Raw genomic sequence first — 23,959 nt, 5'->3', positions numbered from 1 at the left:
AACACCCCTGCAACTGAGTTGACTGCAGACACTTTGAGAACAGTGTTAGATCAGCAGGTTACTCTGTGCACCAGGTGAGATCACTCCCAACGCACATGGAATTCTACTGGAGGTTTCAGGTCCCCCAGAACCAGGCACACACACATTAACTCTTTGTCCCAGATACAGCAGCCTCAATATTACACAGAACAGTCAGGTGGGGTGTGCATATAAAATGCTCTACCACCCAGAGAGTGATTCAAGATAAAGACTATCATGAAAAGCAGGAAAATTAGCCAGAAGCCATACAATTCTGGATAGTAAATTATCCTCTACCCTTTTCACACACAGCCCCATGCTGGAAACACCTAATCAGGTTTATTGCCTGATTTTTTCTCAGTCACTGCCAACTGTTAACACATAATCCCACCTTCTACTTCTACAGCAGCTTCGTGACACTCGCCCTCCTTTTCAGAATTCTGTAAACATACAAATTTCACATAAAACTGCTCACTTGAACAGTCAGAATTCTGGATAATTGCAGAATCAATGAACACGTCCACTGGAGCCATGTGCATAATCAGAAAGATACCCAAACAAACTCTTCCAGAAACACACCCCACACCCCCAGCCAACCCTTTCTTTAGGGTGAGCTGAAGTCGGATTTGGTCTCACTGAGTAACTCCATGTGTAAGGAAGTATTTGGTTTATGCTTTAGGTATTTAAGTCATGCTCAAAAGTAAGGAGCAAGACAAACCTGTGCCTCAACCCTTGTAATTACTAATTAATTAAGTGAAAGTCCTACAGTATCATTCAGACAAGGAAAATCTTTTGTTTAGAAATGTGTACTTACAAGTAGGGTCAAGCAATGTCTTTTACTTCTATATATAAAAATAGCTGCAAAAGGAAGTACTTTAATTGCATTTTCAACTGAAACCCCCAGTATTACTACACTAATGTAACCATTTTGAGGACTCCATTTCAACAGTCTTTTTACATCTACCTGGAAAACCAGAAGGAAATAAACATCAAGTAGAAAGTAAAATAAATTAAAGTCAACCTTTCCTGTATGTCCTTCCCTTCCTCAACTCCTAAACTTTTCAAAATTGCAATGCTAAGTTTGGAAGCAAGAAACAAAACAGCAGGGAAGGCTGAGCTCATTCTTGATGTAATTGAGGCAGGAGGACACGTGGAAATGTCCCATGGCAGAGGAAAGCACTGAGCAGCAGCGCTGGAAGGGAAGTGCCCCCAAGGATGGGCTCGGGGCAGTCACTGCTCCCCCAGACTCGCTGCTCCCTCCAGGCACGCCCCTTTCTGTTCCCATCTGCCCTCCAGGGCTCAACCGGGAGCAGGAAAGCGCTTCCCAAACTACAATAAACGTGGCGAATCAGTCGTTCCTCAGGTAGGACCATTCATTTCAGGTCTCAGCCGCTTTCGGTGGTTTTCACGCAGCCCGGGGAGGGCAAAGGAGGAGCCGCGTGACCAGAAGTTGTTCACCACATGGAAGCAGAAAGGAAATGTTTTGAATAGGGCCCTTCGCCACTCCCAGCATTATCTTCAAAATGACCTACACCTACTCGGCAGTGAAACGCAGAAATGGCGGCTTTGTGGTCAACACCAAGTGCAACCAACTCCGAGCACTGTGCCCGCATGAAGCTTATAATCTCTGATTTACTCCACTCCTACACTTTTCCCTCGCCCATCACGCCCGAACTCCTGAACAGGTTCCAACCTCAGCTCCGAGACCCACCCCTGATTAATTCTGAATTGCCAATAAATGGGGAAACAGAAACAAAAGACGAAAAGTTTAAAAAAAAATTTAAAAAATCTGAACTACAACCTACAACACAGCAAGAATGTGACATCTACCGAAGGTCAAAAGAACTGCATTTATAGCACTGTTTACACAGTTATCCCAACTCTCGATGACCCTGGACCTTTAACACAACAGTTTGCTTGTTGTGCTAGACCCGATTCATTTCGGCAGCACGGCAATAACAGCAAGCATTTAATAGGGAAAAATGTTGAGTATTCACCACGAATCCTAAAAGCACCTTCAGCCCAGCTATTTAAAGCTCACTGGGGCCAGCGATTAAAAAAACCCAAACCCGGCCTGTGCGAGTCGCCGTGCCCCAAACTCCCAAGCACGCCATGCAGGCGAACTGCCCTTCTCTTTCAAGGAATGAGCTGCATCACTCGCAAATCCCACCCAGGCGGGGTGAGCGGCTCCGACACGCAGCGCCCGCAGCCCGCGCTTCCATCACCCTCACCCGGCAGGGCGGCCGCGGAGCCGCCTCTCCCTCCCCTTCACACGTGAGGCAGAAAGGCCGAGCGCGATTAACCCGCGTCCGCCCCGCACCTCGGAGCGCCCATTCGGGGCTGGATGAAGGGAACTCCCACCCACCGACCGAGCGCGGGCCGGTCCGCAGCGCCGCGAAGGGCGGGCCGGGCCGCGGTTCCCGGGAAACGGCGGCGGGAGCGGGAACGGGCCCGGGCGGTGGGTCGGGCGGGCCGGGGCCCTGCGGAGCGCGGCGGACCCGCAGCCCCTCCCTCCTCCTCCTCCTCCTCCCCTGGGCTCCAGCCCTGCGCTCTATACAGGGCTCCCCACGTGATCCAGGCGGACGTTTCAATACTGCTGCACAGACACACACACACAAAAAATATTTCTGGAAACTTCCACTCCTAATAATTTACAGATTATGTCGCGGGCTTTGCCCGTGCCCGATGCCGGCCCGCCCGGCCCCCTCCCCACGAGGAGCATCCCCCGCGGCCTCGCTCGACCAGGCCGGGGATGATGCTCGTACCCTGAGCCCCATCGCGGAGCACCCCCCGCCCCTCGGGGCTGCTCCACGGAGCCCATCGCCCCGCTGCCCGCACACCCCGCGCTCTGTGCCCCCCGCACGGGCACACACGCGGCCGAACCCCCCCAAAATCTGCTCCTCTGCCCGCTCCGCCTTCCCCATCGCGACCCCCCACACGGCCCTTGGCTTACCCTAGGGGTATCTCGCAGCCTCTTCCTTCAGAAAGTAGGGGCGAGCGAGCCAAGTTTCTAACCACCACACGCCACACACAAAAAATTAGCAAAAAAAATAAAAAATACCACCAAAAATAACCCCTTCCCAGGTTTAAAAAAAAAAAAAACACCACGGAAGGAGAGAAAAAAACTACCACGGAAGAAGGGAAAAAAAAACACCACGGAAGGAGGGAAAAAAAAACCCCAGCAGTGCAGGGAGGGAGGGGGAGGCCGAGCGCTGCCCGCTCGGCGGTGGGTCGGGGCGAGTGGCGCCACTCCTCCCTCACAGCGTGCCCGGCCTGGCCGCTCCCGGCGCCCGCTGCGGCCCGCGGGGCTCCGCGCCCGGCTGCGCTCCCTTCAGCCCCGCCGAAGGGAAGGGGCCGGCGCGGCGCTGCGGCCTCGCTGCTGCGGGGGGCTCTGCTCTCCCCGGCTGCGCCGCCCAGGCCCGGCCCCGCCGGCGCTCGCTGCCCCTGCGCTGTCCCCGCCCGGCGCTCAGTTCGCCCCCATTCCCGCCGCCCCCCCCGCGGCTCGCTCTACACTCGGCCCCCCCGGGCTGCGGGTCCCCTCCGAGCAGGTCACACACGCGGCGGCGGCGGCGGGGACTGAGCGCGGCGCGTCTCCCCCTCCTAATGCCACAGGCTCGGAACCGGCTCAAACCGGTTCAGACTGGGAGATTCCATCTCGGTTTAGTTTTCAGCCCATGGCGCCGCGGAGCGTTTGGAAACCTCGGAGGCCCCGCCCAGCGCCCGCTCCCATTGGCCCCGGGACGTGCCGCCGTGCTGGCGGCCCCCGCGCTGATTGGCGGGCTGAGCTGTCAATCCACTGCGCGCCGCGGCGGGGCGGGGGGGCGAGCGGAGGGGACCCGCCCCCTCTCCAGCGGCGCTGAGGGAGGGGGCGCCGCTCGCTGATAGGCCGGGCCGAGCTGTCACTCAACTCTGGGCCCCGCCCCTTCATTCGCAAAGCGCGGGCGCGGGGACTGCCGCCTTCCTATTGGCCCACGGCCGCGTGACGCGCGCGCGCCACAAGGCGGCTCCCGGGGTGGCGGGAAAGGCGCGGCCGTTGGGCGGCCCCGCGCTCGGCCTGAGGGGAGGGGGAAAGAGCTGCTGGGAGGGCTGCTCTGCGAGGGGATAAAAGGGTGTTGGGGTGCTGTTCCGTGAGAGAAAAGGGTTTGGGGGCCCTGGTCCTTGAGGGAAGGGGTTCGGGGCTCTGAGGTCTATGGAGCGCTGGTTTGTGAGAGAAAGGTTGGTGAGGGAAAGGGGTTCGGGTGATCGGGTCTCTGAGAAGGGATCTGGGGGCTCTGGTCCGTTAGGGGAAGAGGTTTGGGGAAAGGGCTTCCACAAGGGCTGGTCCTTGATGAGAAGGGGTTCTGGTCACTCGCTTACCGAGGGAAAGGGGTTTAGGGGGTATGCCTGCGAGGGGAAGGAGTTCAGGCACCATCCTGTTAGCGCTGAGGTGTAGGAGGGCAGCGAGGAGATGGGGGCACTCTGTGAGGGGGTTTGTGGCAATGGCGGGCATTACTCCCTCTCTGGGAGGGAATGGAGAGAAGTAAAATATACTGACTTGCCTGAGGAGTGTGCCCTGTGAGCAGGAGGGGCAGTAGCGAGGGTTGAGTGCCAGCTACCTCTTCCCCAGGCAGCCCTGTGCCCCCCACCAAGGCCTGTGCAGATGGCAGGAGTGCTGTGTCCCCTCCAACGTCTCTATCCATGTGGTCTCCATCTTGCTTGTGTCCCTCACCCTCACAGCTCTTTTCCCAAGAGTGGTGCTGACAAGGCTGCTTTGCCCACAGAGAAATGTGGAGCTGTGTGAAGAGCGCTGGTTTGACAGATGTGAACGGGCTGACTTTGGGGCTGTGCAGCAGTGCCACAAACCCAGCAGGCTACGGTTGCACGTCTGGTGCTTCCCGGCTTTCGTGTGGAAAAGCTCTAATCAGCAAAGACACTTTGTACCCACATATGTATATCTTCAAAACCTTTTCATTTGAAAAAACAATAGCTATGGAAAGTTATGGTTTGTGGCGTGCCCTATCCTGGTGGTCTGCAAAGAAAACTGTAACTTTGTGAGGTGCTCACCTGTGTTATGGCTGGAAATGTGGGAGGCAAATGGGGAAAAAGGTGCTTTGTGGTGTGTGTTCAGCTTGAGACTTTATAAAGAAGTCTGTCCTTTCAGAAATGCTGCCTTTGGCTCACAAGGTCTTTTTATATTATCTTTATATCTTTTTATGAACTAAAAACCTAAGCAAACTGGACAAAGCTTTGGGTTTGCTCTGCTGAATTTCTTGGGGGTGATTTGTGGAAAGAAGCCTCTCTAACCTGTGAGGTTACAGAGAGGTACGTTTATTCCAGGCCTGGGAGCAGGAGGATGGCTTCCCAAAAACATGCACCCCTGGTCAAGTTAACAGCTGGTTTATATGCAAGTAAGTTATACACATTTATTATTTTTTCATGCATAGACATTATTTTCTTAGAGAAGGCAGGGTTATTATAATGAGTTTCAGGAACTGATTTCCATTTTCTCTGCCCCGTGCCGCTCCTTCCTGCGCTTTTCCTCCTGGGAATTCAGGGCAGGGTCTCAGGTGGTCTTTGGGGATGAAGTCACACTCTTCCTCCCATGAACTTTGTACCTTTTGCTCCAAACTGCTTCAAACCGGATCTGTTGGCAACTGTAATGGTCTAATTGGCAAATTTCTCCACTTATCCTGTTCTTTTGACATATTTTCTGATTTATCTTTGTTTCATGGGGTATCTGGGCTGTTTTAATTAGTCCAAGAGGTTCTGGGGCCTCTTGGTGTGGCATCTTCAAGGACAGGTCTGTACCTTGTGATTTCTGCCATATGCTAGACAGTGATTTTATAATAACTACTGAGCAACTTCTATGATAGGTGTATCAATTAATAACATTATCAATTAATAAGCAAAAGTCCCCCCAGTTAGGGATGATTTATTTGGTGGGGATTTTATTTTGGTGAGGTTTTGTTTGGTTGGATTTTTTGCTGTTTGTTTTTTTTAGGATGTGGGGGTTTGTTTGTTGTTTGGTTTTTTTTTATCCCAAAATAGAACAGCAAAGATGTGCAGGTACAAGTACTGGTCTTTAGGAAAGGTTTAAATTGTCATAGCAGTCCTGCAGACTCCAGAGTATTCAGTGAGGTAGGGAGAGATTCATTTCTTATTACTTGTATTGTTGGCCAAACTACATTCTTATACTGCAAAAATGAGATTTGTGCTCCTGTGTCAACATACATGATTTCTTTATCAGTTCTGGTTTTAAGGGCTTTGCCCTAATAGTTGTCTGAGCTCCTGGCCTGTGAAATACAAACCTCTCAATTGCTGTTTCCTTTTCACCTGGAGACTCTGAGAAGCGTTTGGTTGAACCTGCTGGTGTAAGTTCTGCCATGGCTTTGTTGAAAGTTTGTAGCAGAACTAACTGGAGTGAGTACAGGAAGAAATGCTGTGCCAGAGCGTGATTGGAATAATAATCAACAGAGGGAGAAAAAAATCATCTGGAAAAGAGCTTTGGGATCATTTTATAAGCTATAAATACCAACATAAACTGTTCAGTAATATTAGAATTGCTTGTGGTTTAAGCTGCCTTCATCTTACTCTCTTTTTCTACCTTTTTGTATTTTTCTATAATTCTAATTTTTTTTTGTTGTTAAAAGCATTTCAGGATTTGTTTTCTTAAGGATAATTACAGCACTGGCTTAATAAAGCTTTTTTAAAAGTTTTTCTATATGAATTTTGAAATTTTGTCAGGATATTGGTAACCTTAGTGGATCAAATTTTTTTCTACACCTTGTGTAAGTTTCATTATGTTATAGATGTATATAATGTTTGGAATATTTGCTGGCAGTATCTTAGAACTTACATTTAAATAAAGCTTTGTGCTTCTTTAAAAATTAATTAGTTGCTACAGGAGAGTTTCAGGTGTTGGTAGGTTTAAGTGTGAGTTAAGTCATTCAACCAAGAGTCCATCAACAGGTGTGTGTGTATATATACTAATATATATTATATATATTTATACTAGGATCCTTGTTCCATTGTGTTAAATGAGGTAAGTCACAGAGCTCTACAATAATGTGAAATTATGGTATTGCAAAGTATGTGCAGTGGTTCAGAACTGAACTGGAGAATGATGCCCTCTCAGAAGGTTATTTTTATCCAGTTTACTTGTGTCCTTAGCAGAGGCTCCTTTTGACATCACAGCCCAAAAAGGAGGATGTTTGACATCATTGTAGTACTGGTCTTTTTTTATATGGGAAAATTACCTTCAGGGGAGTTGCCATCCCTAATAATAAGTACTGTAGGACATGGGACAGGATCATGAAGAAAATCTCAACAGATAGAAATAAAGATCCTGGCTAAATTACCACTGTTGTGATGTTTGTGTCCAAGCAGACAGGTACTCTCCTGTGCTGTTGCTAATAAGTCAGAAAAAGGGAACTTTGTTGTGTGTTTTTAAAGCCTTTGTTGGGTTTCTTTCATCTATTTACAGGTAGTGTGTGTTTGGATTGTGCTCAAAACATGTATTTTTTCCATATAATTTTTTAATCCATACCTTCTGTGTAGTGTAACAATTTAAAGGCTTCTGTAGTAACCCCCAGAATGTTTCAAGTGCAGTGAAAATCACAACATGCTTTTATAAATAAATGTAATTGCACATACTTACATTGTTCTGATTGCCTGACAAATTCTGAAGTGCTGTGGGGGTTCCAATTCCTCAATCTTCATTTTGTGTGAGTGTGTTATGTGTTTTCTTTACTTTTTCTGTAGGAATGGTTGGAGAAATGTTCGTATCCAAATACACATTTGTGTAGAAGCTCAGAGGATGCAAGACCATGAGGTGCCAGAGTAGGTGCTGTGTGATGTCCCACTGGCTCAGTGTGATGTGTAACTGTAATTAGTTCCTCACTTAAGTTTCTTGGGAAAGTTTTTGCAGCATTTAAGACTTGAAGAGCTGGGATGTGAAGGCTCTTTATTTTTTTCATCATGCATGAAAGTAACTGTGTCCTGTAACATCTGTGTCAGGGTGGTAACCAGTGGTTTGTTTAATTCACCTTGTTTATCTTGCTCTGTTGGGTTGGCCTGGGTAAGGAGTCACAAATCTGTGGGTTCTGCAGTGTGGCTGTGATTGAAGGCAGAGCTGTAGTTGATGGGATTGAATTTGAAAGTGATTCCAGTAGGATGGACAGACATATCTGAGCTGTTGGTGGTAAAACCAGGGCTGTAACTCCAGCACTTGGAATAAACAATTCCTATGTGCGTTTTGATGGTCAGAACAAACTGGTATAAGAGACCAAAAAGTCACATCTTTTTTTAACTCCTGCTTGTTGCACTTCTATTTTCCTTTTGTAGTGCTTCACATAAAAATGTTTATATCCTTGAAATTAGTTTGTTAACCTGAATGTTAATTATTTTGGGAGTAGATGCAGCTTCTCACATTTTCATCAGGTGTTGGTAATGACCCGGATGAAATGTGGTTTTAATAAATTGCAGGCTTAACTTTGTTAGTTAATCCCTGTGCTTGAGTAGGGAGAGTTCCTGGCTCATCAGTGCCACTGGCTCTGCTTATCCCAAATAACATTTTAATGTTTTGTTAGAAATAGCCTTCCTATCTTTGTGCAAGCTGTGGTATGAGAAAATTCCACCCTTCTCCTCTGTTGTGCAAGGGGCCAGGTAAGGGCTGGTTCAGAAACCAGCAAAAAGCAGCTGTTTTAGCTGGGTGAGTGTCTCTGGATCACAACTTCTCTCACACATGTGCTGTCAGTAGTTGCTGTGAGCTCGTGCTTGCTGTTTTGTTACCACTGTGCCCTGTCTGTTGGCTCCTTTATTAGATGTTCACTCTGGCATTTAGGCCTTGCTGAAATCAATAGAAAAATTTGCTTGGGTTTCAGGTCAGCACTGTGGCCTGGTAGTGATAAAAGCCAACTGCACACTGGGCTGGATCAAAAGGAGCATAACCAGGAGATCAAGTGAAGTGATTATTTCTCTCTGCTGGTCACTCATTAGCTGCATCTGGAACACCATGCCTGGTTTTTGGTCCATCAGTACAGGAAAGAGGTGGAAAACCCTGTGGGAGTCTGGTGGAGGGACTGAGGGAGCCGGGCTGTGCTTATTAACTTTCACCCTAAAGCTGGAGAGCTGTGGGTGGTCTTCCTTCTATTTTGTATGCAAACTTTTTTCTCACTCTTCAAAAGTTCTGGGGGATTTTGAACACTTTTCCTGCCAATTTTCCTTAGGAGTTCAGCAGAGCATCTTTAGCCATGGTCAGTTTGGTCTCCTGAGGTTTTTCAGAAGCAGTGGGATTGTCTGGGTGCTGTACTTGCATTAGTTGTGCCCTGGGAAAGCTGAGGAGTGCTACAAATCAGAGAAAAACATCCAGTTAGTGCCATAATTTCATGACTTGGTGAAGCAGGACTAGTAAATGGAAAGACCAGGAAAGGGAGAAAAACAGAGCTGGGGCAATAAGGCAAGGGAGAAGAGAGGGCAGGTGTGGAGTGAGGCTGAAGTGAAAGGACTGAGGCATTCCGAGGAAATTGCCAGCTGTAAATGTCTGAGGCTGTCTGGGCAACACACAACTAAGCCAATCTGTTGATGTCACGAGTGTCATTGTAAACAGCTCCAGCCCCCACCTCCTCCTGCAGCAAAGCCCTTTTCCCAAACTGTTCCTCCCTGGGGGAATGCCGGGACTGCAGAGGTTTCACTTTACCACGCTGTGATCGTTGCCAAAGCTTCCTTGTGAATGCAGGCAGAGATGCCTTGTAGTTTCCACTTTCTCATGCAGCTGTTAACTCAGTTCTGGGATTATTGACATGACAGGACCAGGAAATATGTTTGGCAATGAAAGGAATGCAGAGAATTTGTTCTGTCCTTACACTCTTACTTCATGTCATTCTAGAAATGGCAGAACTAATCCTGCCTGAGCATCCTTCTCACTGAGCATCTGCTGTTGTTCTTGGGTATTTTATGTTTTTTTTCTTTTGGGAGAGTTTCTAATGTCCTTCTTCTATTCTTTAATAACTTTTGTTTCACTCTGTCACTTTGGGCAAACTAATTTTGCATTTAGTTTCATTTATTCTTGTGTAGAAGAAAGCAAGTGGTCTGTTTTGATAAATGTCTCAGATCAACAATCTCAGAGAGGCTGCAAGAAGAATATTAATAGCATTTGCAGGTGATCATAAGGCAGGTGTTAAAAACACAGGGAGAAAGAAAGAATGGAACATAATCTAAAAATCTTGAAAACAGGAAATTGAATGTAACTGAGTGCAGAAGAGAAATATAAACTGGTGTCCTTGGGGAAAAAAAACTAAACAGTTCAGTACAAAGGAAAACTTGGAAAGTAGTAATAGCTGAGGGAAAAGGTGGAGAGCAAATTAGATACGCCTTTGCTTGTGACAGGACAGGACGGGAAAGGACAATATAATTAGGGAGTATCTGTGGGCATCACTTCAAACAGCAGCAGGGGAGTGGCCTAAAGTAATTTTGAGACCACTCAGAATATTGTAGCTAAGCCTGGATTTATCATTATCAATATGTTGTAAACAGATGGGCACAATTTTGGAGATGATTGGTAATTAACACTTGAGAGAGCAAAGGTGTGAGATGTGTAAAACTTGGCTGAGGAAAAGCCAGACAGGGACATATCCATCAATAAACCTCCCAAAGTGATGGAACTGTAAACTCTGTTGAGGAATATTTTAACAATAAAGATTAGACATTACATTTGACACTGTAAAATAACTTTTTGCAGTGTGTACAAATCCATGAAAAAGATTCTGAGAAGGAACCAAGCAAAACATTGGGGTAAACTCCTGTGTATTATAAAGGATAAATTCTCCATCTGCAGCTTTTTTAAGGTGCAATCCTGGTGGTGCCTCACTGATGCAATTGCTCTGTTAGCCAAATCTTGCATTATCCATGTGAATTGGGCTGATTCCAAATGAGGACGGAAGGGAAAGGTTAGAAACTTCCTCCTTCCCCTACTAAAGTCTTTCAAATAAGTGAGTTTAAAGATTTTACACTGAAAAATCTTTTACATGGGACTTTGTATGTAAACAAGTGAATAGAGACAAAATCACTCCTTTTGCATTATGTAGTTGCACAGTAAGACTCGGAAATAAATTGTTCTTCAAGAGCTACTACACTGGAACAAAGTCCAGCAGGCCTGAGCTCTATGAACAATTCCAGAACCTGCAGCTGTGAACCATTTTCTGTGATTCTGTGGCTGTTGGAAAGCTGTTGTGGGCTCTGTGTATCCCAGATTGCTGCTCTGCTGACAAAGGCCATGGTAATAAAATCTTGCAAGGAGGCAAACCCAGAGTTGTCATCCTTCTGTTAAACCAGATCTGGTCACCTTTGAAATATCCACTAGTTCTGAAAGTGTTGGGGTATTTTTAACTTACTTGCTTTTGATATTGACTCCTAGCCTTGTGTTTTGGTCTAAGCCTTTGTAACTCTTAAAGCACTTTAAGATATTTTTTTTAAGAAAAGGTAGGTAGTACACTCAGGGTTTGTGTGCTAAAACAAGAACTAAACAGTGAAGGTGGTTCAGGAGTCTGAGGTAAAAATAATCCATAGTGTTCACTGCTCTAAATGCCACTTGCACAGTCTGTTGATTCTCTTTACACAGTGGTAAATCCAACAGTTGTCTCTGGGCAATTGTCTGTTTTTTCCTTTAAAATGGAACTGCTAGTACTTAATTGTGATAATGTATTTACTTTATATTATTATCAGGTATTACCTGATCTTTTAACTTTTGAGACAAAAATCTTTTTAACAAGTAAGCAAACTTCAGATTGCAACTTAGGAGTAAATATACCAAAGATGATTGTTTTGCCTTTAGTAAATTCTTGGTATTTACAAGATGAGTGAAGGTCTGTCCTCTATGATTTAGTGGGTATAAGATAATTTTCAGTCATCAATCTGATTTTAAACTGCCCCCAGAGAACAAGGGATAGCTGATAAAAACCACTTTATCTACACAGGTGAGTGACCCCTTCTGGAATAAGACTCTCTTGGGTAACTGGGATTGTGATCACAGGATATGAGTGCAAGTGTGTCAGTGTGACTGTGGCAGGTGTCAATTCTGTGATAATTGGTAGATTTAGTGCCTGCCTAATTCATAAACACATCAGGATAAAATACAGGTTATACCTCTGAGTGACACTGTACAATTGATTTGTCTTAGTCCAGTCATGGCATTAGAACTGAGCTGACATTCCAAGCTGCCCCTCAGCAGTTCCAGGTGTTTTTATTGTATTGCCTTCCGTGCTGCCACATGCACAGTGTGGCTGTCCTTACCCCAGGATGCTTTCCCAGTTTTGTAGGGAATTCCCTTGAAATTAAAATGTATTCCCCAAGTGATGAACACAACTGTAATTCCAAAACAAGTTTCTTTTGTCGCTTTCCAAAGTGAGAAAGCTAAATTGTTTTTATATTGGAAAAAGGAAGGGGTAGGAGTGAGAGGAGTAGAAACTGAATCGTTATTTGGGTTTTTCTTGGAGAGGTGATATTAGGAAGCAATTTGTAGGAAACACGTCTTTCAGTACTGGGCAAATAACAATCTGTGCTGCAGTAAAAGCTCTCACATTCTGCCCAAGTTTTTTTTTGAAGATGAGCTTGTAGCTTTCTGAATGTAAATGCTTCATAAGTAAGCAGTCTTGATCCAATTCATTAAGATTCCTGGATATTTTTTTTTCGTATTTTCACAGTGAAGTCCTTGATTTTTAGGTATAGTTGGGCTTTTTTCTGTTTAAGCTTTGCTTCTCTTTTTCTCATTTCTTTTTCAATCCATAAATTGATGTTCAGCCTTTGGCAAGCTGTATCTTTAAAGGCTGCTGTCTTCTGTCATACCTGTGACTAAACTTAGTCTTTGATCATGTTCCTTTGTGCCTGGTCTTTCCACTCTGAAGGGAAAATTAGGACTTAGGAAAAAAAAGAGTATTTCTATCCTTAGAATCCTTTTTCCCCTGTGAGAATTCTTTGGAGAGTTTCAATTTAAGGAAGCATCCCTGTGAGCTCTGTTTCTGTGTCCAGGTACCAGGAAGCAAATTTGAAGGCAGGATAGAAGGAGAGACTTGGCATCGTGGGCTGAAATCCAGCCCTGCAGCAGGAGCTGCCACACATTCCTCATGTGGCAGAGGTCAGCAACACCTTCCCTGGCAGAAGGGAACTTCGCTTCTCCCTGAAAGAAGGGATTGTGCCAAAATACCTCCAGTTACTCCCCAAAATGTGGACCATGCAGAGAAGGTGTGGATGTATGTGGCCAGCTGGTATGTGTTGGTCGACAGGCCTTTGGTGAGCTCATCCCTCCTTCCAGGACTGCAGGAAATATCCCTGGATGTGTTTTTTTCCTGGAGAACTGGATTTCAATACTTCGGGAAATTCAGGTCTCGAGAGCTGCCTGTGCAGAGCAAATTGGTAATTAGAAGCACCACGTGCTCTCCTGTGAGTGTTCCAGGGAGCTGCCTGGAGCAGGGGGAGAGCCTGGATTGGCACAGAGTGACAGAGTTGTACAAATGCAAACCTGGGCTGCCTTCAACCATTTTAACCTCATTACAAACTTCCTTGGAAACTTGGTGTGTTCCCAGGGTCTCCAGTGTGAGGATGTTTCCCCTGCCAGGGTTTTATATGAAGGTGACTTTTTTGGACCAGCCTGTTTCACAAGTTGTTTTTGAGAAGTGATTTTTATAAAGTTAAAACTAAAAGACTGGCATTTCTGGCTGCAGCTGTAGGAAAGAAATATGGTGTGGTTTAGCTGAGTGTCACCTCCCAACAATTAGTCTTAAACCCAGATCTATCTAATATATCCCAGACTGTAGATGGAAAATGTTCTGAATCCTGGTTTAAAGATGCATGTCAGAATACAGCCCTCAAAACTGGGGAAAAGATTTCTAGGACAATGTACATGAAATAAAATTGCACTTTTTATCTGCCAAGCCTTTCACTCTTGCTTTGTTTAAAATTGCCAATTGCAGGGAGGTAGAAAAGTACTTTGTGAAGGGTTTCAGCTGAACAAGCTTGTGGTTATAGCACAGTAATGGAAACTTTTATACTGATTTTTTTTTTTGCAAAGGGATTGTATGAGTTTGAAAACCCCCATAAAAATCTGTGATTGAAAACCAGATCCCACCTCCTGCAGTGGAGATGTCCATCTCTGCTTGATGCTTTCCCTCCTGAAAGTAACTAGCCTGTAATGCTAATATTTTTAACACTAGAATCTTATCCAAAGGAGAGAGAGGCATTCAGTGTGTGATACTCAATAGATCACTTAAGGAGGATCAATAATCCATTAGCAGGAATCTCTTCCATTTAACACTTAGCACTGACAAGTTTGTCTGTCCTTTCCAGCTCCAAAGCAGCACAGAGAAGTAGTTCCAGGAGGTTGAATTGTGGAGGAAGTTAAAATAGCACCAAAAATAGTTTAATAGAAAGGTACTTAGCAGAAACCACATCGAAATCAACCTTACTTTTAATACAAAGTGTCAGGTGAGCTGAGAGGCTCCTCTGGAAATCCTGTGGTACCGTGGCCATGAATACAACAAAATTGCTTTACAAATGTTTATTACACCTGATTCCTCAGAAATGCGTCTTGCCTGGAGGAGCAAAGAATGGTAAAGTACTGCAGAATTCTGGCTGTGAGTGACAGGCAAGATTTCCAGTTTTGATGTTTTAATACATTGGTGAGTCAGTGACTGCAAATTTTACTGAGCGTTGGTTTGGGATTATCACTTTATTATTGTTTGGAACAGCAATTTAAGGTCAAGTCCTATTTTTCCATGCATGAGAAGTTCCACTACTTCTGTAGGAAAAGGAAATCTTCCTATGGATATTACTGTTTGCCACAATCTAAAATATATTTAATGGCTTTTGTTTTTTTCTAGACTGAGAAATCAACTTTGAAAGCAAACCAACAGTAGAGGCATTCATGGTTTGCTTTTTAAAAGCCACACATTGTCCTATCTTATTCAGAGTAGAATTTTTCTAATAACCAAATTCTCTGAGTCTGTATTTTAAAGTTATGTAATAAAAATAGTTGTCAAATCCATTATGACAGTCTAGACTACACACCAAAGGGGAACTTGGGAAAGCATGGAGATTTTCTCATGGAGAAAGACAGCAGGAAGATTGAAATGCTTCATTTCTTTTAACTAAGTAGTCTAATTATAACCTTTCAGAGCAGTTCAGTTGTTTTCTTGGGAGGGTGGAAATGGATACAGTAGATTGTTCTGGGAGAAAATGTGCCATTGTCAGCCCCACTGCTGAGGGAGTGATAAGAGCCTGTAAAAGCCCTGCGTTGTTCCCAAGCAGTCCCGAAGCAAAGCTTTTCCTCTCTCCTGGAGGGATGCTTGTCCTGGACGAGATGGATTAATGGCTTGTCACAGCAACACAACCCCAGCTATCCAGTCCAGCTGGAATAAAATGGGTTTCTTTGCTGAAATCCTGAATGGAGCAGATTTTCCGAGGGGGAAACAAAGCCACTCCCAGGCTGCAGTGGGGATCGGGGAACAGCCTTATGGGAGGGGCCTGGATTTGTTTGCAGCTTGCCATCCTGATCCTGCATCTTCCTCTGTCTCCTGACACCAGGTGGGAAAAGGTACAGGTAAGGCCTTGTCTGCCTGATCAGGTGAGAAATTTTCTTTGAGCAGAGCAGTAACTTCTGCACCAGGGGCCACTGCAGGTCCAAACTGGGGCTCCAGGGTGGTGGGACTGGTTCCTGTGTTCTGGTATTTGGGTCACAAGCTGATGGAAGGGGAGAACACAACCCAGCCAGTTTGGGAATGGGAGCTGTGAAATGTTCCAGTAGCAGGATGGGATCATCCCTTGAGGCTTCTGGTAATTAGGTGAAATTTGCTGATTAATGAGGCCATAGTTTCACACACGCTTTAAGCCAGCACTGAGATCTCACCTGACAGAAGTGATTAGTTTTAACCTGGATATGGATCAGTGTGGCTGCAGAAAACATTGCTTCCAGGAGGGATGGGTGTGTAGCTGGGATTAAATGGGAAAGGGGAGCAGAACATCTTTGTAATGACTTTAAGGCCATACAAAAACAAAGGGAAAATAAGGCAATGAAATGTATCCTCTTGCCTTTGAAGCTTTTTATCTTGTTCAAACTCTTCCTTTACCCAGGCTCTTATTCAGATCTGCCTGTTTAGGTTGGGTGAGGACATTCCCAGGCCATCAATCCTATCTGATCCGGGTAGTGATGTTTGCTCTCCTTTCATCCTGAGCTGATTGTATGTCTGACATACAAGGCAGTGTAACTCCCCTGGAAAGCAGACTGCTAAAAAGCCAAGTTACATGCAAATAAAGTAATTTCAAATGTATGGGGAACTTTTCAATTAAAAAGATCCAAAATTCAGAAGTCAATCTTTTGACCAAGAGAGGCAATTTTTTTTTCTCCAGTGCATTGTCCAATATATTCTACTTTGGGCAAACCTATTTAAAAGTTCATTAGTGTGTGTAAATAATTAGCAGCCTGATGGATAAAGATTAAACTGTAGGAACATATTGCTGGTCTATGTGGTGGGTATAGAACTGACACAAACAGCATCCAGGGAGGGCTGGGTTTTTGCATAGTTACAACTGTGTCAGCTCTGAGGAAGCCAATAGGAAATAGTTTTTGTGTATAGAATATAAAATGTATCCCAAGGGGTGTGAGGGAAACATGATTAGCTGAAAATGTAAATGTTAATACAGTGGAAACCATAAAGGTGATAGTTCTGTACAGGATTCAGTATTTTTTCTTGGTTTTTTTTTTACCATCAGTGACATTGATTTTTTTTTTGTCAGTTCCTCCAATCCTGTAGGTAGAGTGGAAGTTGGCACTTTGGATATTCCTTATTTGAACAGGAGGAAGAAACAGCAAGAGCAGTGGAAAATGCCTGACTTGTCACACCACTGTCCAAGGTAAGGATGCAGAAAGTGCCTCGTGCAGTGGCTGGGGAAGGTCGTGGCACTGCCAGAGTTGGTGCAACCCAGTGAGCACCAGAAATGTGATGACTGTCAGAAAGGGCCCAAAGTGTGAGGAGATAAGGCTGGAGGTCAGGAATCCAGGGAGTCCACTCAAGTCGGGCACAGCAGGGGCAGGACTGAGCACAGCCCTCAGGTAGAATCAGGGGCTCAGCCCGAGTTCAGTGTCAGTGGCCAGAGCATGGATGGGGCTCACAGGGGGCTGCTGAGGGCAGGTAAGGCCTATCCATTCACTCAGGGTCCAAACAGACCTTTCCTAGGTAGCTTTTATTGGCAAATTGCTTTTGGTATAGGGGAAAAAACACCCGTTTTGCACTTGAATTAAACTTTAGCCACTTTAATTTTCACCCCAGCAGAGCTCCCTGTTCCAGACAGATTAAACAGTGCCAAGTGCTGCTCTCATTAAGAACACCTGAACAGCATATTCTTTGTGTAAAGTTTACCCTTCCTATTAATTGAGGTTAATTGTAGCTTTGCAATAGCTACCCACAAGAGGAAAAGAAGAGGGTTTCTACCTCTGAGCTATAATTTGTATTTATAATTTTTTCCTGTGATTGAAGGTACCACAAGTTTTAGGACCTGGTAGTTGAAGGCACAGTGCAAACACACAGAGCCAAAGACAGATGATATCCCCCCAAAAATTTACCAGGTCAGAAAACAATGTAGGCAAGAAATCTCACAACAGCCTCACAAAGTGAGACTTGAGGAGTCTGGACTTGGACTTGCTCATGATTGCAGAAGGAATGGGTTTGACCTGAGACTGTGAAATCAAATGTGTCAGCTACAAACAGGTGAGATGGTCTTGGAGGGCACTCAAAATCAGTGTGTTCCAGTGTGACAAGGCTCCAAACAAGCAGGTTTTATTCTGTTCTTGTAATGCTTTTTTTTTCCTCTGGAGGTTGTAGCCAGCATTTATCAATTGAGTTATTTGGCATTTATTTTCATTGTTCAGAGACAATAAATTCTCTGTAGCAAGAGCTGCTAAAATACTTAAGTATGGCATTTGTTTCCCTGCCTTGACTGGAGAAAAGCCCCTCCAGTTTGTAATCACTCTTTGAATAGCAGTCTGTGGCCCAGGGAAGATAATTTCAGCCACCAGAATTGCTGTGTCTTTTGTCCCTTCAGCAAATAAAATTTTGAGGACCTTGGTAAGTTTTTGGAACTTGCAAACTGAATACACCTCCCTTTTCTATGGGAGAAAAAATCTCTTAAGTTTTCTCAGAGACCTAGAATAGCTTTTTTTTTAACTAATCAATGTAATGCAGGTCATCTTTAATTTGTTAATTTTTACTGAAGTTTTGGAGGGATGGCAGTGACTTTAATTGTACTGGAAGCAAATTTCCCACCAAATTTTAATGGACAGCCTTTCTATGTCCTGGAGGGGGCCGTTTGTAAAGGAATAGCCATTAACAAGGGTGTTTTACTGCTGAGCTGGGATAAATCATCACCTCCATCATCTTGTATCTAAAACACTTGGGAGTCTAATCATGATTATTTTTGTCAGCCAGTACTTTGTGCTTTCCATCTCAGCAACACTCAGCATCAAAATTCCACTTGTTAATCCTCCTTCTGTCTCCTGCTGAGGTCTTGGTGCCCTGTTTCTGATCCAGCATGTTCCTCCTTTACAGAGGATGGGATTTGAGCTTTGAACAAACCATTTTCCATTTGCATCCCCAAAAAAATCTGGTTTGTGGGGATTCACTTACTACAGACCTGCCTTCAGAGTGCTGCATTGCTGATGGAAACCTGCAAGTCTGAAGTAAAAGTTCAGTGTTTGTACATCAAGGGGATTGATGTTTTGCAGTTCAGTACTCTGTCAACAGTGTTAGAATCCTGGTCCATGAAATTCCAAGTCTATCCTGTAAATTTGGGCCTATAATCACAGTGTAGCCTTTGCCAATGCATTGCTGTATATTCCAAGTGCTTAAAGAGAAATCCACTGATTTTCCTTGTCCAAGAAACTGGAAGGAGGTCAGATTAGCCAAGGAGTAATCTGGTCATAAAGGTATGAGATCTTTTGTCACACCTGAGCTGCCCTGGACACAGGGACACTGTCAGAGCTGGAAAGTGGTTTTCCACAGCTGCTTTGGGGGCAGGATTTCTTTCAGTAGCTGTGACAAGGTTATCTGTACTTCTGCCCATTTCTGTCTTTGTAGGGACATTCTTCAGGAGGGACAAAGATACTCTCTTGGTGTCTCAGAGACCTGTCCAGAGCTACCACTCCCCTTCCTTGACTCCTGAGGTTATGCAGTTGGTCTGTTTGGGTTTGTGCTCTGCTTTCTGGCCACACCAGGAAATCCCTCTGAGGGGATGCCCTGTCAGGAGCAAACCCCCAGCCCTGCGGGACTGTCCTGCTTTGGAGGGGAGCAGTGGCAGTTTGCTCAGCTGGAAACAGTTTCCCTTATCTCGAGGCCAAGTGCAGTGACTGTTGCCTGGTTCCTCCACCAAGGACTATCACTGATGTGACATGGTAGTTATGACTCATCCCTGCATCTACTTTTTCCTTTCAGAACTGCCAACTAAGTTTTATTTCTGTGATCATTCTCTAATACATTTAAATCAGGTTGAGGTGGGTTGCTCTAAACAGCTCTACCCAGCAGGTGTGCTCAGGGCTGAAATGTGTTACAGAGACTTTGGGAGGGTCAGGGGGAGACACAGCACTGCTCCTTCATTAGCTCAGTTGATTAAAACTTGGTTGTAATAATGCCAAGGTCATGGGTTCAAACCCCCATGTGGGCCATTGACTTAAGAGTTGGACTTGATGATCCTTGAGGGTCCTTTCCAACTCAGAATAGTCTGTGATTCTGATTCTACATTAATTCATTTGGAATGGGGCAGTCAGGAGAGATTCCTGGAGTCACACACATTTTTCTTGGCTCCTTGTTAACTTTCTGGTGTCTCTTCTTCCCTCCTCAGCCCTCTGTGGGGTGATCAGAATGATGAAGGCTCTTGCATTGCCCTCCTGAACAAACCAGCCCCTCAGAGCAGGAGCAGTGGCAGTCAGTGAGTCTGTACCTGCCTGCTTTGAGATTTTAGGGTGACATGCAGTGAGAAGGTGACAAGGAGGTAAAAGCTTTGTGTGCAAAAGGTTTACCTCTGGTATTTGCCACTGTCATAGGTTCTCTAGGCTTGCACAGCAGCAAAGAGGATCAACAATCAAAGAAATTTTTCCACTTTTCACTGCCAGATGTAAAATCCTAGAATGGTTTGGGTTGGAAGGGACTTTAAAACTCATCTAATTCCGACCCCCGGCCATGGGCAGTGACACCTTGCTCTAAATATCTGTGTGGATATCTGAGCTGTTCAGGAATTAAGGCAAACAGCCCAGCTGTCCATCCCTGCAATAGAACTGGGGTGTTTATCCTGCAAAATGACGTTGTCACAACATTGCTTTGGACACGTGCCACTAAATTTCATTAAGTCCCTTAGTTATGCTAATATGGTTTCCTTGCAGCAGTGAGCAAATGTCTGTTATTTCAGGGTTTATCTGTGAATTTGTTAATGTTGCTATCAAAATATTGGCTTGTCAAAGATCTCAGACTAAACTGTCCCAAATTTAATGAGTTGGGCTTTACACCTCATCAGGGTTTGGTGTGGAAAAGCAGTTCTTGCACTTCTGGCTGCACATTCCCTGCTGCCCCCAGGAGACCATGTGGCACAACACGGGGTGGTTCAGCAGAAAACAAATCTGTCCAACCCAAAGTTTTCCCTTCAGATCAGCCTGTTGAGGTGCATGATCACCCCAGGTCTGATGAGGGGAGAGAGGGAGGGAGGCAGGCACTGCCCGGAGCTTTGCCTCCCTGGAATTGTCCTGGATTGGAGGAAAAATCAAGATGCTCTTACAAGGAACGTTTTAGTCCAGGAGTTCTGGCTTAGACCAGAAAAACGTTCTTGCTTGTATATCCCAGCCCATTAGACCTGGCTGCTTCTTTATTTTTCATAATTATTTGATAAATTACTTGCTATTAAAATAATTAAGCCATGCATCTTTGCATTATTTACAGGTTTTCTCATGTTATTAAGCTGTAATTTGACCAGCAGATACGAGCATAATTTACCAGATTGCATAGCTTTTAATGTGTGCTGCTGCAGTGAGGAGCAGCTATAAAGCTAAGTGGTTTGCTCTGTAAAGTGACATGATGTCATCATATTTCTTTGAAAATATAAAATTAAGTATCATTAAATCCTGTAATTATGTAGCTATAGGTTATATTTGCAGCTTTAAAACACAGAGTCAGGCAGCCTGAGTCTTTCTGTCATGTTCCAAGAATTCTGTCACAGTTGCACAGGAGCAAATGTTGAGCTTTGCAGAGCAGGAGACACTTCCCCAGCCCTGTATTTCAGTGTAATTCACCTTTTGTTCTCTTTTCTTTCCAGGAACCAAGGCTTTCCAACATGTTTGTAACAGCAAAGCAAGCAACTGTTTCAGGAATTCTAAAATAATAAAGACTATGTTAGTGTCTGTTTTTCTTCTTTAGAAATTATGTGATTTCTTAGATGATGCTCATTATAGGCTCTAACATTTATTTCTTTTTCCTTTAGGCAATACTTAGGGCTCCTGATTTTTTTTCTCCTTGTCACATTTTCTTAGGTTTTTTTAAAGGTTTGATTATTTACTGTTTTTTTAAATCTTTACCTAGTTCTAAAATAAATGGTTACTTTTCCCCTTGGGAATTGAACTTGACTTGTATTACTTCTACCCTTCTAACTTGTTTTTTTACTTTTTAAGACACAAGATATTTTAACAACTGCTGTAATTGATTCCTGGCATTTCTCATCACCATCTGCAGTCACTCTTACCTGGTGAAGGTATGGAATGCAAATACCTGTATATAATAGATTTTTTGTGCAGTGCTCTGTGTATTTAAAGTGATTTAAAGGATTCATTACTCTTATGTTAGAGGGATGTAGAACCCCACACTATTCTGGAGATGAAGGTTATTCTGATTCTGTGGCATCCCAATAAATATCCTGATGAATATGGTGAAATAAATGGTTTGTGCCATCTACTGGTGTTCCCGGGAGCTGCGTGTCAGCATAGCCTGAACTGGGACTGCAACTGAAGTGTGTGGGAAACTCACTGTAAAGAACAAGAACGTGTTTTATTCCTATGCCTTGTCTATATGAAGTGCTAACGAATGTTAAACATGTGCTAATTGAAAGCGCAGAGTTGTACATTAACCCTTTTCCCCACCCCTGCCTTCCCAAACATGCCCTGCAACTTCTTTATCCCTATTTTTACAGCCTGGAAACACTTTTTAACAGGTAGGTCAGTCACGTTTCAGCAGAAGGGAACAGTCCCAGCTGGTGGTGGAGACTGTGCTGTGAATGGGAACTCGGTTTGTCTGGACATGTTACAGGGAGTCATCCCTTTCTGTAATAATTCATAATTACAATATATGTCATTTTCACTTTTGCTTCTAATAGAGCATAAACCCCCTTGTTCTCGTTCTCCCTTAGGGCTTTTCTCTGCTGTTTGTGCCCTTGTTGAGCAGGAACAGTGAAGCTGCTCCTGAGGGGGACTCCAGTCTGGCACAGGGCAGGGTTACACGAGGCCTTTGAGCTGAAACCTCTTTGTATCCCACAGCCTCAAAACAGCCTGTTGTGTTTTCTGGGGTTTTTATAAGGCTCAGATGTCACACTCGACTCTTGGCTGTTTCAGTGTCATCACTGTTATCACTTGTGTGTTTAATACATTTTGTGTACATTCTGATTGTAGACATTACTCTGCAATGAGATTTGTTTCTTTCTCTCTTGGCTTTTACTTATTTCTCTCTCAAGGATCCAGTGTCTCTCTAGTTATGGTTCTATACACAGGGAGCCAATCCAAGAAAGTATAAGTGAACAAAGCCCTTTACACATTAGTTGTGTGTTCAGTAGCATGTTCAGATACTCCACTTGCTTATATAGCCAGGGACTCATTTCCAGAGCAAGTGTGGCCTGCAGGAGAGAGCCCTGGCCTAGAAATGTGGATTCTCTGGGTCTGCTTTTACTGGAACAGCTTACCCTGTCCATGAGAGAGGTACTGACCCCATTTGCAAAGGGCTTTTATATTTCCTGATTAAAAATATAAGCAAATATTTCTGAGCTGGTTTTGATACGTGTAGTTGGTAATCTAATTGCATATGCTTGGAAAAGTTGGATGGAGAGGATATTGAAGTTGTTTGTTTTAGTGAATTTGGATTTATCCAAATGCATATGGATGTAGTAATACATGTTACCTGCTACAAACAGGTACAAAACCCCAAGACAGTAAATTAGCTGATTTTAGGTTGTACTTCAAAGCATAAACTTGAATTTAAGCAAAATTGGTATTGCTTTCAGAAGGGCAGGATTTTATTTAATCATGAAGACATGTATTAAATGCAATGATACAGAAAGGTATTAAAATATTCAGCTTTTTAATTTTTCACTTTTTCTCTTCTTTTGCATTCATCTTTGCTTTATTGTGACTGATTGTAATGCCTGGAAATGTGCAGGTAAGTGCACATTAACATGAATTTTCATGGGGGAAAGTAGTTAATTATTGCAACATTACAGCCACTGTGATCAGAGCAATGACTCATGCAAGTGAAGCATATAATTGTCCATGTAGTTTGTTTGAAGTCAGTTGGGTTCCAACATTCTTCTTCCTGTGTATAACTCTTAATTTTTATTTATATACTTTCCCCTTCAAACTGTGCTGGAATTTGCTGGGAGTTTTTTTATGTTGTTGTTGGAGACAAAGATGTCAAGTTTTATGTGAAAGCCTGAGAGGGGCAATGCTGCTGCAGCTCCAGCCAGGAAATGTATTTCCCACAGGACTCTGGCACATCTCACTTGTTCACTCTTCAAACAAGAAGGTCCTGAATTCTACATTCCTTCTTATGCCCTTTTTAGTGACTTTTCTTAATAATCTTTTTTTTTGTCATTTGTAAAAGGCAGTGGATTTGGATTTGGTTCACTACAGTGGGAAGTGTTATGGGCAGGAATCTAAATCTAACCTATTTTGTATTTCTGG

General features: G+C 44.2%; 1 protein-coding gene across 2 annotated transcripts in view; it reads right to left on the bottom strand.

The window, feature by feature from the left end:
• The window catches only part of XPO1 (exportin 1), a 35,188-nt gene extending 31,462 nt beyond the window's left edge, over positions 1-3,726 (bottom strand). Inside the window, exon 1 of one of the 2 annotated variants that reach the window (XM_071582178.1) lies at positions 2,972-3,726. The gene's annotated coding sequence lies outside the window, so the exon portion shown is untranslated. Of the gene's footprint in view, positions 1-2,338; positions 2,359-2,971 lie in introns of those variants that run through there. The other variant, XM_071582179.1, reaches the window with a different exon arrangement.
• Positions 3,727-23,959: the final 20,233 nt, after the last annotated feature.

Source organism: Pithys albifrons, chromosome 2 (assembly GCF_047495875.1).
Source record: "Pithys albifrons albifrons isolate INPA30051 chromosome 2, PitAlb_v1, whole genome shotgun sequence".
In the NCBI taxonomy this organism is placed as follows: domain Eukaryota; kingdom Metazoa; phylum Chordata; class Aves; order Passeriformes; family Thamnophilidae; genus Pithys; species Pithys albifrons.
Note: the sequence above shows the minus strand (reverse complement) of the source record. Positions and strands in the feature narration are given on the sequence as shown.